Raw genomic sequence first — 18,576 nt, forward strand, 5'->3', positions numbered from 1 at the left:
ATGTTTGATTGAAGCGTTGTCATGAAGACCAATATAGCACGCTTAAAAATTGGGAGTTTGGGATACACAGCTCCTGTCAGTAATAGGATTGAAAGAAAGAAATTCTGACCTGTGTTTGCGGTAGTGGTGGGCAAAGCGAGGCTTCGTGAAACACTGAAACTATCGAAGCAAATGTGTCGAAGCTTCGAAACGTTTCGAAACACCACTCTACAGCGACACCTAGTGGTCATTTTATTTGTATTTCACTGAAACAGCATCGGCAAAGAACAGTTGAGTAAATTAGGGTATCAAACCCTACGTTGTAGCCTTGTATCTGCAAGTGGTTTAGACGAGCGGTTAGAGTTCATGACCAATATGCGGGAATGATGGGATTGAATCCTAACTGAAACAATTGTTTTGAAATGCTTTAATAGCAGTTGGTAATGCTTTGTTATTGTATCGTTTTGTTTCAACATTGCTCTGACATACGAATAAACACCTTGTAAATAAATTTGTATTGTTTTGTTGATAAAACAGGGTTGTTGCTAGATCAGATACAGTTGTGGCCAGGAGTTAACAATAATTATTTATATTATTAATTAAATTTCCCATTGTATTTTATTAACGTCTATCCAAAACCTAAACCCATCACAGTACTGTAAAAATATGAATTATTGTTTTACAGTGATACAAAAATGATGCTAAATTGATGGCATATCCGTAGCTGTATCCTATCTAGACTACACCATAAAACAGTAACATGATTAAAATATATAAAATCATGATTTTATAGTATTTGGACTAGTCGGGATTCGAACCCAAAACAAATTTGTAACACAGTACTGTTGACCACACGCACGGTCCACTAAGCCATACAAGACACAGGTACGTTATAAGTTATAAGTACGTTATTATATAGTCAAATGCAGATTCTCCGGGTCTTGAAACGCCTCTGAAATGATCAATGCTTTGAATCGCTTTAGTCACGTGACCAAGTGTTTCGAAACACTTTAGTCACGTGACCTGGGTGTTTCGGATCATGCTTCGGTGCAGTGTTTCGAAACACTTGCGCTTCGGGATCTCGACACTGTGTCGAAACGTCAGTTTCACGTCAGCCATCCTTAGTTTGCGGTTTGTTAAAACGATGGCTAATTATGATATCAGTAAGAAAGAAAAGACGCGTGTACTCTCGTTTGTTTTGACAAGCTTTTGGAAAGTTGGATAAGCTAAAAGAGAGCAGAGAAACCTGACAGATTTGAAGAGGGAAACACCTCAAAGAGATGCTCTGTCATTAGTGCTGTTCTGTCACTAAATCTTTCATTTCTGTGATGGCTGACAATGCTTGTAACAAAAGAACCAGACAAAAACAGGGCAACAGACAGTCTTTTCTCTCTCTCTCTCTATCTCTCTCTGTACTCAGCTCTCCATTAAAATAAATCAAAAACAATTAAAGTCCCAGGAGAACACTGTAACAGAATGAAACTGTCCTGCATCTTTTTCCTGTCACCCCTGTAGGCTCCCCAGAGTGCAGATTCTCATTTTCAAAGTCCTCTCTTCAAAATGGAGTGAGTGTGGATACTACTGTAACACATCGAGGAGGAGGATACAGAGAGAGGGAAAGAGAAGGAGAAAGGTAAAGAAAGGAGAGTGAAGAGCAGATTGTTGGAGGAGAGAGATGAACTGCACGCTTTAATGAGATTTGAACTCGTGGGAGGAGACACGCAGTCAGCTGATCAAATGGTTAAACAACGACCTGCCCTAGATAGACACAAGAAAAGAAGAGAGGAGAGGAAAAAGTGTGCCTCTGTTTGGTTTGGAATGGTTCGGTTTCTGAAGTTCCTGTTCAAAAAGAGTTGAATGGTTTAGAAAGGGAGAGAATGTTAGATGCAGAGTCACGTAACTTTCTGAACTTTTGTGATTTCTTTTTTTTTGTAGGATGGTTTCATGTTTTTATGCACATTATGAAAGTAAGTTGGGTCCCAAACAATACTGGACTTACCAGATAAAATCATGATGCAACATTTAAAAAAATATGTTGAATGAAAAATGTTGCTAGTTTGAAAAGACAAAGATAAAATGTAAAATTGTATAAACAACAAAAAGTAATTCACCAGCCTGGACCATGCCACACTTTGAGCTAGACCATGAGTCCTAAACTCAATTCCTAGAGAGCCACAGCTCTGCACAGTTTTGCTCTAACTCTAATCAAACACATCTGATCCAAGTAATCAAGGTGTTCAAAAGAGTCTTGAACAGCTTGATATGTTGGATCAGCTGTGTTTGATTAGGGCTGGAGCAAAACTGTGCAGAGTTGCGGCTCTCCAGGAATTGAGTTTAAGACCTATGCGCTAGAGTCTAGCGGCTAGACTTTATTGTAGGGATGAAAAGGGGTGGGAACAATGAACTGGTAGTGAACAGGTAGGTAGGTTGGTCGGGCGTCCTACGCTGATACCCAGAGACTCAGAGTGGGGGTACCATCTCTGTAATATTTTGGTAGAGTGATTAGGACCCCCAATTCAACCTAGGAGGAAAGAGAAGGTTATAAGAATGGGAAGCGAGGAAATATAGGGAAGGGGGGTGCATTCGAGAGAACGAGAAGAACCGTGCTAGAGGGCTGGTCTGCCTTAAATAAGTTTTAGGGAGTAGGTGATTGGTTAAGGTGTGGTCCCACTGACGAAATTTAATTTCTCAGTTTATTTCTCAGTTCTTACCTCATTTGTTCTTATTTTACAAAGGAGTTACATCAGATGTGTGATATAAACTCAACAAAAGACAACATTTCTTTGTAAGAGTTTATATCCCTCAACTCTGACCTTCTATATACATAGACCACCTAGTTTTTCACAATTTATTTTATGATTTTGAAAAATGACGGTGATAATTCCCAGACAATGTTGCAATAAAAATATACATAAATATAAATAATTATATTATAAATATATATTATATCTATATATATTATTTAATATATTTTAATCATACTATGTTAGGTGTGCAATCTGACACAATGACACAAATCATAAAAAACTTCCAATTTGCTCCACAGCATGTCTAATTCCATCTTTGCATTGACTTCACATGTAAATCACCTCTGCTTCATTCACACTTTCTTACTGCACAGGCTGCAAAACAATCCCCCATGTAATTTAATGATTGTAAGAGCACAGGTGAGACGTCCAGAGACGATCAAATACATCACGTGCCCTACGTATGCAATGTCTACAAGTCTTGTAAAACAATTAATTGCAAACTGAAATAAGTGTATTTTGATTATATGGTTTGGATTTGAATGTTTTATTCATTTTCTTGCGATTATTTTACGTTTAAATTAAGAATTTACGAGCTTGACATGAGATGGATTGTTCAAAGAACTATAAAGGAAAAAAGTCAGAACATTGATCTTATACAGTTTAGATCAGAATTATTAGCCCCCCCATTTGATTTTTTTTTTCTTCTTTTTTTAAACATTTCCTAAATTATGTTTAACAGAGCAGGAAAATTTTCACATTATGTCTAATAATATTTTTTTCTTTTATTGAGAGTCTTATTTGTTTTATTTTGGCTAAAATAAAAGCAGTTTAAATTTTTTATGAACGATTTTAAGGTCAAAGTTATTAGCCCCTTTAAGCTTTTTTTTGACTGTTCAATTCAATTCAATTCAGCTTTATTTGTATAGCGCTTTACAATGTAGATTGTGTCAAAGCAGCTTCACATAAATGGTCATAGTAACTGAATCAGGATAGTTCAGTTTTTAGTGTTTAAGTTCGGTTCAGTTTAGCTCAGTTCAGTGTGGTTTGAAGTCATTATTTAGAGTCCAAACACTGAAGAGCAAATTCATAGATGAGTAGCTTTTCAGATTCTAAACCATGCAAGTCAGTGATGACAGCGGAGAGGGAAAAAAACTGTCTACAGAACAAACCATCGTTATACAATAACTTGCCTAATTACCCTAACCTGTCTAGTTAACCTAACATAGTGAAGCCTTTAAATGTCACTTTAAGCTGTGTAAAAGTGTCTTGAAAAATATCTAGTCAAATATTATGTACAGTCATCATGCTAAATAATAAAGTTATTAAAAATAAATCAAGATAAAATAAATCAGTTATTAGAAATGAGTTATTGAAACTATTATGTTTAGAGCTGTGTTGAAAAAATCTTCTCTCCGTTAAACAGAAATTAGGGAAAATAAACTCAAGAAATTCTGTATTTATTATAACATTTCTGAATTTTATTTCCTTAAAAATAAGAGATATAAACTCACAACTGTGGTTTATAACTTAAAACTGCAATATACAATCTTGCAATTATGAGAAAAATATTAAGAATTGTGAGTAAAAAACACAGAAAACACACAAATCCACACATAAATGAGAACATCTTAATTTTCTGTTGAATAAAACACATTTGTTCATATTTGCACCTAATTTTAAATGAACAGGTGCACACCTGTTGAACAACACCTGACAAGAATTACATGACTAATGTTTCTTTTGAATTCCCATCACACTCAAGCAGCCCATATGTGGAAAAGCAGCTTGAAACTCCAGCAGCACACTTACATTGTGCTGTCAGTGTAAAGCAGGCCTTAAACATTCACTCACTCCATCTTAACAGATTTGATCAGCTCCTGTTACTGTCAGTCCTTTTTACCAAGATACAGAGTAATAGCACTTTACTTGAACTATTTTATGCCATATTTATGAATGATTGAAGCTGCATGTTTGCGGCCCGGGAGCACAACGTACCAGAGTGGTGCAATGTGACAGCTATGCATTATAATCTATAAGTAATCTGACAGTAAATGCTACTGTTTTGTAGTACATTCATAAAACACATTTATTTCTTTTATAACTTTCGGCCTATTTTCTCCCTGGAGCTGATCTAAATCGTCTGCAGTCATCACACGTGTATTTTGCATAATTTAAGGATCATACATCATGAGCTGTCCGTCACTTTCCCCGGAGCTTTTTATCAGATGATTCACATGTGACGGCATTAACTCTCGTTTTCCGCCTCCTCTGCTGCTCACCCACTGCACTGCACTCACCCGCTGACACTGCCATGCCTTAATATAAGCACATATTTAGGATATTTAAATGTAAATACAAAACGAAAAACAAAATACCACTTTTTTTAACAGGCATTAAGATACATTCATACAGATAGTGGTGTAAAGTAACAAATTACAAATACTCTAACTACTGTAATTAAGTTACATTTTTGGAACCATTCCAAATTAATCAAAAATTGTAATTCACCAAGTAGTTTTAAAGTTGTGTACTTTAACTTTCCCTTAAATGCATTTTTAGTGTTGTATCGGTACTTTTACTCCACTCCTTCACTTCAACTTGCAGTCAGTACTCTAATTTTTCCTGTGATTAGAAAAGTCAGTCCTGTGATTCCTGTCCAATCAAATCACACATAGAAAATAAATTGCATCATAATGAACTACCTCAAGACATGGGCGATTTATAATTGCAGCAAACTGTTCAGAAGCTATAAAAGTTGCCAAGAAGATGTACAAAATCTTTACACGCATTGACCTGGAGACTGTTTAGATACATGTCACTGATGAGAAGATGACGGATGTTTACTGTACGATGACTGAAATAGCCTTAAACAGCAAGCCAAGACGTCAACATGACGTCAGATCAACGTTGTACCCCAACATCTTAGGGACATTGCATTTTGTTTGGAAATGAAAATTGGGTTGACATCAGAACCAAACGTCAATGTCCAACGTCCAACCTAAAAGCAAACAAATATAAGCGTCTAAGGATTTTAAAGTTTGACGTTGTGTGGATGTTACCACTATGACATTTATCAGATGTTGGATTTTGCTTGCTATACCTGACGAATAAATGTCAGTATCTGACATCAATATGACGTTAGTTTAAGATGTTGGCTCGACGTTGGATATTGGTCACTTTCCAACACAACCTAAAATCAACCAAATATCAACATCATTTGATGTTGTTATTGGGCATCAAAGTAACGTTGTCCTAAGACGCTGGCTAGACATTGAATTTTGGTCACTTGAGATCACAACCTAAATCTAACCTAATATTAACGTCTTATAAAGTTGTGTGCCTGCTGGGCAATAACTAAATACACTAGTACAGAATGTTACGTTTAGACACATCCACACAATACATGTAAATGCTTCAACCTTACCCAGTGTAATACTCACTACCCTTGAGTGTTTTTTTAAATACTTTAAGTAATATTTAAAACAGATACTTTTACTCTACTTGCACTACATTTTTAGGCAAGTAATGGTACTTTTACATAAGTATGATTTTACAGTACTCTTTTCACCACTGCAATACAGCCTACTGTGTAGGGGTTTGCAAAAAAAAAGGTCAGCTAAACCTTCTAGATATTGTATACAGTAAAACATTCTAAACTCTGGGATTGTTAGCTAATGGTCAAATCACAAATAAGTGCTCAGAAAAAAATATTTATACTTACTTTAGTTTTACATTTGAATATAATTTATGCTATTTTGATGGTTGAGTTTTTCATATTATATCCAAATTTGGGTTAAAATAACTCATCCTTTTTAGTGTGTGGAACAGTTTCTATACTGACAGCTCTTTTCACTGAGAAATGAAATATATAGGTAACCATATTTAGATAATATTATTGCTTTAACACAAACCCTCTTAAATAGAACAAAAATTCATGAGATTTGCATTTGTGCTTAAATGTTATGCACATCTTATATATTTTACATGTTATAGAACAGAAATGTTGTAAACAGTATAATAAAAACAACTTGAATACTGATATGATTATAATATTGAAAAAAGATTTCATTTTGACAATAAATCAAGCTCTTGCTACTTAAAATTAACATTCTGTAGGGAAAAGGATGTTCCATTTGTATATAAATTCCGACTGTGCATAATACATGATTCAGATGCTCTTGCCTTCAGTTTTTGACACGATTTTCCTCACATCATTTTTTTATAATGTGCCTGTATGTGGGCAGAAATAAAATCCATATAGGCCTAAAAAGGAAGCTATTCTCAGTTACCTACAATAAGTATTGCAGACATTAGTTAAAATAGTATGCAGTTCATTAAAAAGAAAAATAGCTACTAGTTACTTCTCACAAAAATAGTAACTGAATTGCATCATTATAAAAGTAACTAATTACCATGGAAGGTATATTGCCTTACTATGTAAAAAGAATCAACTGTATGTTGATTAAAACAGACTCTAAATTAAATAAATTCTTAATATAAAACTGTGTCAATGTATAATTTCTACAGTGGAATAGCATAATAGATTATGTAGAATTTTTAAAATGTACCACAACTGGCCACTAAAAAGTCTAAAAATAAATTATGCTTCTTAAGAAATGGTGATTATGTAAGATATTACAGCCTGTTTGCATTAGAGTTTCTTTCAACAAAACTTCTAATGTTCATTCATATCAAGGTATACCTGTAGTAAATCACTTTTGCGCCCACCATGATCATTGCAGAGTTCTTGACATGCTATGGCCGGAGCCCTTGCTCTAATTATGGCAAGCCGATGATATGGAGTAGATGATTGTAAAGTCAAAATATACTGTCATTATTGCTACTATTGATCATTGTCACATGTCTGGAAATAAACTAGTTTTAGTTGCTTAATGAAGTGGCTCCATCTACCCCTTTGAAAGCGTCACCTGTGTTTTTAGCCAGTCATCATTTTTTATGAGGTTGTCCCACCCCTACACACACACACACACACACACACACACACACACACACACACACACATGCCAATCATCATCAGTTATGTAGTTGTTCCACCCCTACACACACCTAAACACACATGCACCAATCATCATCTGTATTGTGGTTGTCTTACCCCTACATACATGCTAATCATCATCAGTTATGTAGTTGTTCCACCCCTACACACACCTAAACACACACGCACCGATCATCATCTGTTATGTGGTTGTTTTACACACATACACACATACCAATCATCATCAGTTATGTGGTTGTCCCATCCCTACACACTGGCGTGCTAACAATAATCAGTTATGTGCCACACTTTAGACACACAGACACAGACGAGAGCAGGCAGAGAGAGACAGAGTCGGTATAATATAATATATATAATGCTGCATTTTATTGTCAGTAATGGGCATTTATTTGATTAATAATTACTGAAACACGTAATTCCATTAGTAATGCCATTTATAATGCTGAAGTTGTCAACACTGCTTACAGTACAATACATATCGTTTTGATTGCAAAATTGAGTATCTGAAGTGTGGACGTGTTCTCACAATGAGTAATTTACGAAAACCGTTCAACAATGTAAACATAAGGGTAAACTGGGTGTCAAAGAAAGCAGGAACATACTCATTCTAGTGTTTTTGCAAATTACCTTTTTTGAGCATGCGGCCGTCTTCTCTATGCACATACGTAGTTTGTGTAGTGGAAATGCAAAACTAAGTTGAAACATACCATAATTTTTAGCTGAGAGTAGTGTAAGCATTTTGTGATCGCCACTCTCTGTATATCAGAAGTCCCCTTGTCATCCTTTTTTACCCATTTGCATGTGTTTTCTTAACTTGCAGTTTGTTTAAGCTCTCTCCGCCCCCATGTTATCTATTTGTTTTGCCACTGAAAATCACCGTCAGTTTAAAGATTGTTAGTTGATCTTGTCAATGGACAGAATAACAGTTGCATGTGTGCTTCAGTTTCTAATACAGGCAGTAATAAGATAAAACCAAAGAATATTTCCTAATTTTGCTACTCAGATTCTTGCCTTGATAAAAATACTCAAGTGACCTCGCATGATCCTCTGGACTTAAAAAAACAGCCTGCAATCATCATTCAGAGATTTCAATATCAACTCCCATCAAAAGTGCCGGTGGAGGTCTCTCACAACACCCTTTATTTTTTTGACTGATATGAAAATTGAGAGGTCATTTAAGTCTCCTGAGATGTGAATGAACATCCTTCTGAGCAATTTGGCTCTGGGCATGCACTTTCACATTCGGCAAAAAGCATTTCCCCAAACTCCCACAGTCTTTCCACATATTTCCATGGCTCAAGCTCATGTGTCTGAGGTCTATAATTTGCGGGCAGAGGGCAGGCTCGTGGGTGGACAGTTTCCTGAATCTTTTCACATGAATTACTCAGAAAACACTGAGCGTATTGAAGCAATCAACCTGATGACACCTACATAAGATCATCCAAGAATAATAATGAGATGACTTTGTGACATGAGAGATTTGTCACCATAATTGACAACACATATTTAGCAAGGATTATTTTTAAAATTGAGATGACAAAAATCAGAATTCATAATTATAAACCGTATTTTTGGAGATGCTGTAGTTTACTGCGAACAACTTTGTTCTTTGCAGATTGGACACTGATTCTAAAAATTAGTTTGACACCTTTTCTTGTTCTAATCATTATATTTGGCTTATTTACATCAGTTCTGGAGGCGAAGAGGGCAAAGCGGGGTTTAATTTGAGCCAAAGTGGCACAGCGGAGCGTAATATCCTGTGATTCATTTGTGTAATTGCTCATCTGCTATGTCCATCACACAGAGTTTGGAGTTGTTGACAATGATTTGGATGCTGAATAGGTGCTTTTGTGAAATGAGACACACTGCACTTCATGTTGGATTTAAAAGCCTAAAGATCTGTTTTATTTTTATTTTATTTAAGCAAGAGTGGATATATGATGAATATATAGTCACCTGTCACTTTATTAGGTACACCTATCCAACTGCTCATTGACACAAAATCTAATCAGCCAATCACATGGCTGCAACTCAATGCATTTAGGCATGTAGACATGGTCTAGAAGATCTGCTGCAGTTCACACTGAGCATCAGAAAGGAGAAGAAAGGTGATTTAAGTGACTTTGAATGTGGCATTGTTGTTGGTGCCAGATGGGCTGATCTGAGTATTTCAGAAACTGCAGTTTTGTGGATGCAAATGCCTTGTTGATGTCAGAGGTCAGAGGAGAATGGCCAGACTGGTTTGAGCTGATAAAAAGGCAACAGAAACTTAAAATAGCACTTTTTACAGTTGAGGTATGCAGAAGAGCATCTCTGAATGCACAACATGTCCAATCTTGAGGCGGATGGGCTACAGCAACAGAAGACCACACCAGGCGCAACTCCTGTCAGCTTAGAATAGGAAACTGAGGCTATAATTCACACTAGCTCACCAAAATTAGTCAATAGAAGATTGGAAAAACGTTACTTGGTCTGATGAGTCTCGATTTCTGCTGTAACATTTGGATGGTAGGGTCCGAATTTGGCGTCAAAAACATGAAAGCATGGATCCATCCTGCCTTGTACAAACGTTTCAGGCTGCTGGTGGTGGTGTAATGGTGTGGGGGCTATTTTCTTGGCACACTTTGGGCCCATTAGTACTAACTGAGCCTTGTGTCAATGTCACAGGCTATTGTTGCTGACCATATCAATCCCTTTAAGACCACAATGTGCCCATCTTCTGATGGCTACTTCCAGCAGGATAACACGCCATGTTAATAAAGCGCAAATCATCTTAGACTGGTTTCTTGAACATGACAATGAGTTCACTGTTCTCAAATGGCCTTCACTGTCACCATATCTCAATCCAATAGAGCCCTTTTGGAATATGGTGGAATAGGAGATTTGCATCATGGACGTGCAGCCAATAAATTTGCCGCAACTGCGTGTGATGCTATTAAGTCAATATAGTCCAAAATCTATATAAAAATATTTTCAGTATCTTGTTGAATCTATGCCATGAAGGATTAAGGCAGTTCTGAAGGCAAAAGGGGGGTTCAACCTGGTAGTAAGGTGTACCTAACAAAGTGGCCGTTGAGTGTATGTTATAATAGTGTTGTAGTACTTAAGACTGGCATTAGTAACTTTGTGACTTCTTAATCTTGTCTTGTTCTCAGAATAATAGAACATTCAGTTCAAGATTATAACTCAAGATCACAGGGATGATCTTTTATTTACGATCTAATTTATTTTTTAACTCAATATATTACACTCCTTCAACTGATTATACATTTTTTTATTTAATCCTTTTCACATCATAAAATTCTAGATGCTGGACAATTAGAGAGATGTACCAGATGTAAAGCTTTATATTCCATATGCAATATGCTTATGTATTGTTTGATTATCTTTGTTAATGTTTTGCTGTCAGAAATGAACAGAAATTGAGACAACAATGCCACATTATTAGAAATTGCAACCAATTTCAAGACATGATGGCAAAAGTATAAATACTTGAATGCAATCTTTTTGTATTATAGCAAATTATATAATTAAGCAACAGATAACAAGCAAGAGAGCAGTATTCACAACAATTAGCATGTTTGCAAATTGTATATTGATTTTTTAGCAAATGCTGGAAATAACTGAAATAATTCAGCATCTTTTTGTAGGAAACCAAAAATAATGCAATATACTGGATACTTTAATCTGACACACTCTAAACAAAACAAAACAAAAAAATATTGTGGAAGATTCAGATGGACTGACTATCAGGTGCACCAGTACCATTTCCGGGGGCCTGGGGAGTGATTTGACTGATTTGAAAAAAATATTATTATTTATTTTAAATTATTAACCATAATACCATAATTAAGAAATCATTTCCAAATTAAGCATTCAATTTGAATGACTGATGATAATAATAGTACAAAAAATTATTATCTAAATGTCAAAAAAAAAACATGCAAGGGTGGAGAAAGAGTGGCCAGGTGGTGCAGATAGATGCAGAAGAAAAAAACTTCAAGAAAAGCAGCAGCAAAATGTTCCAAAATGTCCTACAGGGCTTCAAATGCAGGTCAGTTATTGGTAACACCTTATTTTGATGGTTCATTTAAGTGTGGTTTATTCATAAACTAATTTCGAGAGAATCGCGTGCTTATAATCAACACGGCTGGCTCCTTATTAGCTCCGTAATCAGCCCTATTAGATGATTACGGAAGCATTATAAATAACCTGAGTTTATCACTCCAGTTATCTTCGTCTTGAAGCTCCCCCCTTTCCACCCCTTCATCCTCCTCCTTTCCTGATTGGGCGACACGGTGGCCCAGTGGCTAGCACTGTTGCCTCACAGCAAGAACACCGCCGGTCCAACCTTTCGGGCCGGTCGGTGTTTCTGTGCGGAGTTTGCATGATCTCCCCGTGTTCGCGTGGGTTTCCCCCGGGTTCCCCGGTTTCCTCCCACCGTCCAAAACATGAACCATAGCCAAATCGAATAAAACAAATTATCACCCAATACAACCTCAGTTCACACTTCTCACGGTGACAAGCAGGGGAGTTTTCGAGACCTACCTGACCTCGAACTCCCCTCTCGCCCTTCTAACGGGAGGGAGCCCCGGGCTCGAGGGTATTACGAGCTCAGGGCTCTCTCCCAGGACAGCATGCCAAATACGCTTTATTGATTATTAGCTAAGTGTGAACTCTTGAAGTATTAGTACACTGTCAGCTTAATATATGTTGATACTGCTCCTTCAACATACAATTAACTGACTATATGGAACTTTGCAAGTACATGTACATGTCAACTTACACTTAAACAACTTTAACCCCAACGTAACAGTTTACTAATAATCTAATGAGAATTAGTTGGCATGTAGATGCAATTTAACTTAAATTTAACAAACGGACCATCAAAATAAAGTGTGACCCAGTTATTTTATGAAATCTGTAAATAGTGTTGAACTTCTAGAGGATATTAGCATTAGCACACCTACTGTACTATACTCGCATAAAATAATGTTGAATGATGCTGTTGAATGTTGAAATGATGTATTGTAAAGTTACATGAGTATTTTAGCATTAAGATCTTTATAGTACATATGATTCATTAGTCGTATTAATTAGTCAGATTTCCTCAGCTCAAACCCTGGTTGTGGTTCAGTCTGTCACACTGAGAATCCAGTTGGAGAACAGCTTCATTTCCTCCTCTCAAGAGTTACAGAGTGTGTGGAAGTGTTATCTACACACTGCACTCTGCCTCCAGACAGAGTCAGTCAGTCACTCTCAGACGAAGAGCGGAAGGGCTTACCGAAGCCTTTTCAGGGGTGTTGAGTCGGGGATGAAGCTATCTGTGAGCCGTGCTCGGGAGTTTTCTTAAGGAAGGAGTGCAGCTTGGAGAGAGAGAGAGAGAGAGAGAGAGAGATATGTGCACTTTCCCTCTCACACGCACACAAACTTGCAATGAGTTCAAACATCTTCACCGGCAAACAGGAAGATGTGTGTGATAATTTGACTTTAAAAGCATCCTGCTCCCAGAAACGAGTGGAAATATCTGTGGCAGGCCTGAATCTGAGCTCTCAGATGTACATGCGATGCATTAATAAGCCTTGCTTGCCTGCAAGAATTTATACAGACCTACACAAACTGTGCAAGCAGGGAATCAATAATGGAGGTACACAAATAACCACACGTATATGCAATTCATAGCAGGGTATCTGTGTAGAGCGTATAGATCAAAATATTCTTTTGATATCATAGCTGCTTAGCGGAAGATTATGGACCGTTCTTTTGACACTAAAGATCATCTGTAAGTGGCTTTAAATATTTAAAAGAAACTCTGGAAAAGTTTGTGCTTGCACTTTATACGAAATATCAAGGCCACACGGCATAGCGAATGTCACAATGCAGGCTATCTAAAAACAAAACAAAAGCAGAACCATCCTTGACAGTGAAATCTGCTTGGATGAAAGTGAAAGAAAACAACAGCACAAAATTGTATAGGTAAGGTTATTTATCTTTAAACTCAGCCTTCACGCGCCATGCAAGCAGCTTTTCTGAGATACCCTGACCCTGTCAAGACTGACAAGAGAGTCAAAGAAGCAAGAAACAAATCTTTTACTGCATACTGGAGTCTGCCTGCTTAACAAACTCATATTTCCAGTGCTGTCAGTTTACTGTATGTAGAGCCGAGCAGGATTTCTAGTGTATTTCAGAGAACAGACCTCTTCCTCCAGCTAGACGTCTGTAACATGAATTATACAGAACGGTGACTTATGAAAGAGCATCATCAAAATAGCCCTTTCCTACAGTACCTGCTGTTTTTATATTTTCCAATGCAGTTTTCTGACAAATGACATCTGGAAACTTTTGGATGTGTTGTTGTCATTTATTGGACACATACAGTCAAAATTATTAGCCCTCCTGTGAATTAATTTTTTCTTTTTCAAATATTTCCTAAATGATGTCCAACAGAGCAAGGAACTTTTCACAGTATATCCTATAATATCTGCAGTCTTCTGGAAGAAGTCGGCAAGAATAAGAGCAGTTTTTACATTTTTTTAAAAACATTTCATAGTCAATACTATTAGCCTCATTAAGTTATTTTTTTTCCGATTGTCTACAGAACAAACGATCATTATACAATGACTTGCCTTATTACCCTAACTTACCTAATTAACTTAATTAACCTAGGTAATGTCAGGATCCTGCCCTGTCATTCCTGTTTGTGTTTAATGTCTCTTTGTTTGTTTTGTGTATTAGCACATGGCTGTCTCTTTTGTTGTGCTAGCCGTGCTCCCCTTGTCCTGCCTCCTTGTTTTCCTATGCGCCCCCCTCTTCTATAGTCCTTGTTTGTGTAATTATGTTCACCTGTTCCTTGTGCTCTCTACTTCATTTATATTGTGTTCATTTCCACCTTGTCCTTGCCGGTTCGTCTCACTATCTTTTTCTGTGCTTGTCTAGTTAGTCCTTGATAGAAGTATTTTATACTGTGTAGTTTTTTTTTGTCTAGTCTTAGGCCCAATCTCAATTCTACCCCTTAGGCCTTCCGCTTACTGTTTTGTGTGTTCACGTGAAGGGGTAGGGGTTTCCCAATACTCTTTTGCTTGAAGGCGTAGGGCTAAGGGGAAGGGCTAGATACCCCTTGGAAACTGAGATTTTTCAGGACCACACTCGAAACCAAGGGGTAAGAAAATTTACACTAAAAGAATACACCATCTACAACGGGAGCATGGGCACACACGGAAGTCAGGAGATGCACAAATTAGTATTTACAAAAATAGAATTGGGATTGGGCCTTAGTCTAGTTCTAGTCTTGAGTTCATTTACTCTTTAGCTTTTGTTTCTTTTTTTCTTCAACAAGGTTGCTGTCATTTATATTTCTGTTTGTAATTCAAGACTTATTTTAGATTTATTTTTATTTTGTCATTTTTGTGATCCTCAATCCCAGTCTAGTCCTAGTCTTTTGCTAGTTCTTTATTTTTAGTTCCTTCTACTGTGTTTTGCTTTCTGTTTTATTTCTAGCTGCAGCTTATTTCTTTTAGCCTTTAAAACTTTTGTAAAAGTTTTAATAGTTTTATTTGGTCCCTTATTTATTTAATTTTTTTATTTTCTATCCCCCCTCCTTAATTATTTCTTGTTTCTACTTAGTTTCTAGTTTGTTTTTGCTTACTCTTCTTTTAGATTTTCTTGCCTCCCTAGCTGTCTTGTCCTGTTTTGTTGCTTGTGTCACTTGCCTGCTGAGTCTCTGCTGGTTGTGGATCCCCCTGAATTGATGTTCAGTCAGTTTGCCACCCTCGTTCCAAACCTGAGGAACTGCTATCTACTTACTGACTGCTTGGCCTGAAGTTTTGAATTTCCCCTTTCCTGACCTGCCCGTTCTACCCCCAAAAGACACTCCCCTCTGTATCATCTTGAAGTCCTGATTCTCCATTCCTCACCAGCCTGTTCTCCTGCCCTCACCCTGCACTATCGTGTGGGCTGTCCTTCAGCATTGCCTTGTTACCCTCCTCTAAATAAACTTTGTGTTCTCCTGTCTATTCTGCATTTGGGTCCTACTCGCCAACCCTGACAGTTAATCCTTAAAATTTCACTTTAAGCTGAATACTAGTATCTTTAAAAATATGAGGTAAAATATCATGTACTGTCATCATGGCAAAGAAAAAAGAGATCATTTATTAGAAATTAGCCATTAAAACTATTATGTTTATAATTGCCTTGAGAAAAAATGTCTTTCCGTTAAACAACTTGGTAGAAAATATACAGGGGGGCTAGTAATTCAGAAGGGATAATAATTCTGACTGTATATTGACTGATAAATGAAAACACTATGACCAGTGACAGGTGAAGCAAACAGTGTTGATCAACTTCTAACAAGATGACTAGGTTGATCAGATGACAATAAGTCCTTGTTATCAGTGTGTTGGGTGCTGGAGACATAGACAGGAATAGAGAACTGAGCTGTTTATATAAGGGCCAGATTGTTACAGCAAGATGATCTGTATTGAAGATTCTACTCCTTCTTTGTGGGTTTGCGCTGTTTTCGACTCATTCTAACAAGTAACAGCACCTTCGGCAGGTGGTCATGATGTTTTGTCTGTCTGTTTATTTATATTCTTTACTTTTTCTTTAACAGAAAAACTCAGATCAGTGTGTGATCATGTATAAAGCTTGTTATGGAGTATATTTAACTGACTCTCCAGAATCACCAGTTGTCTGTGGAGATATTTGTGTATAGTATTTTCATTTTTAAGCCGATTATACTTGGTTATATCTGTCATGGTCCAGTGCTTGGAAATCACTGTAAAACACTCGCTGTCACTGTCATCTGCCACCAAACTGGACTACATATCCCATCATGCACCTCATGCATCAGTTCTAGATCACCACTGATTGCTAACACACAGCTGAAGCTTGTGAGGACTGATTACCATGAATTTAAATACACCTCACTTTCACACACACTTGGCTGGGTCTTGTTAACTATAAGTGAGCATTATGAAGCATGTCCTTGTCCTGTCTTGACCGTTGTTTTGTTTTACTGTTAATGGTGTTTTGACGCCTGCCTTGACCATTCGCCTGCGATGCTGACCATTCTCTAGATTACATTCCTGCTCTCATCTGTCTCTGTGTTAACCTTGCATGTACAACCATTCTGTCTAAATAAAGATTCGGTTGGATCCTCACCTTTGTTGCCACCCAGACAATATCTTTCATGAAGACTAGATGAAATTTTACATTTTGTTTATTTAAATAGGGAATCATCCCAAGTTAACAGTAGTCAAATATGAAGTTCCTCAAGGATCTGTCTAAGGCCATTTCCTGTTTTCAGTATATACCTGTATGCTGGTCTTTGGCAATATTTTCATTGTTATTCATATGATACTCATCAATATATTTAATAAACATTACCAGAAGAAATGGCAAACATTTGTAAGTTAACAGAGTGTGTTATAGATATGAAAGATTGAATAACAAGTAATTTTTCTTCTAAATTAAGATTCTTTGGACCGAATGCCTGTGCACAGAAGATTATGGATAAATATAGTAATTCAATTCAGATGGATTTACTATTACTTTATTCAAGACCTGGTTGTTATGTTAGACAGTGTAAAGTCATAAAACTATAACATAAAAACATCTGTTGTTATGACTTTTTGTCATATCCTTTTTGAAGTGCAACAGCTTGACTTTTGATAATGATATTTCTTATGGCTAACACTTTAGTTTAGGTCACATTTCACAGTAATATCAAACCATTAACTAATGCTAACTTAATAAACTACTAATTAGCTGCTTATTTACAGTTAGTAGGTAGAAGTTGGGTTTAAGTTTTGGGTAGGATTAGGGATGCAGAGTAAGATGATACTTTATAACTACTACTAAATAGTTAATAACTTAATGATAGGCAGGTAATAAGCCAGTAGTTAATAGCATTAATTGTGACCAGCTAAAGAGTTACCTTCATATGACCTGCATTAGACTGAAGCTCTGCACAAGAAGTTTGGCCAGAAGAGAAATGAGCCTGGTTCTCTCAAGGTTTTTTTCATCCACTTTCGTCAATTGGTGAAGTTTGTTCCTCACCACTGGCTTGCTTGGTTTGGGACTTGTGGAGTTGCGCATTGATGGATGTGCTCTTCAGTCTTTGGACTTTCAGCAGAGAAATTTGTGTGATTTCGTGCCTGATGCGGGTGCGCAAAGTCTAAACGTGTTTGCGACGCGCGCTCTCGTCCTGGTGTTTGTGTCTGTTCTGTCTGCAGCTTGGTGTTTCATTTCCAGCATCTCGATTGCCGATGGGATCAAACATGCATGTTGCATGTGTGACTGCACGGTGAGTTTTTTTTTATTGTGTACATATATCTTGCGTTCAGTCTTCTGTTGGTGTTGTGCACCTTCTGCACATGGTACATAATTAGATGCACCACGTGCTAAAAGGTGTGTTTGACATAAAGCACGGCTGCAGCCGGCAATCAACGAGATTAGCCGAGGTCAGGCAGGGCGGAGTTGAAAACGAGCCTGTCAGGTCGGACACTTCGGGGCTCGTAGTTTACTGCATGATGACAGATCACCTGATGTGATCAATGGTTTATTTATTTATTACAACAACAACAAAAGAGTTACAATTATTAATGACAATTAAGTAGCCTATAAAAAAGTATAATCAGAGAAATAAGGAAAAAACAAGAGGGCACATGAAAAGGAAATAAATATTAATGAGTAGGCCTATTAAACAAAGCAATGAGTACAAATTCTAGGAGTTTAAACTACTCTTTAGGCTACTAAATGTTGAATAGTATGTTAATACTGTTCTAGCTTGTTGGAATATGCTATAAAGAGGTTTACATTTGTTTAGGGATA

At 36.9% G+C, this 18,576-nt stretch overlaps 1 long non-coding RNA gene across 1 annotated transcript in view; it reads left to right on the forward strand.

Moving 5' to 3' along the window:
- The first annotated feature begins 11,712 nt into the window (after positions 1–11,712).
- Positions 11,713–18,576, forward strand: part of LOC137490314 (uncharacterized) — a 36,268-nt gene continuing 29,404 nt past the window's right edge. The window contains exon 1 of the long non-coding RNA XR_011009706.2: positions 11,713–11,800. This is a non-coding gene — a long non-coding RNA (uncharacterized lncRNA). The remainder of the gene's footprint in view (positions 11,801–18,576) is intronic.

The sequence above is a fragment of the Danio rerio genome, chromosome 8 (assembly GCF_049306965.1).
Source record: "Danio rerio strain Tuebingen ecotype United States chromosome 8, GRCz12tu, whole genome shotgun sequence".
Classification (NCBI taxonomy): domain Eukaryota; kingdom Metazoa; phylum Chordata; class Actinopteri; order Cypriniformes; family Danionidae; genus Danio; species Danio rerio.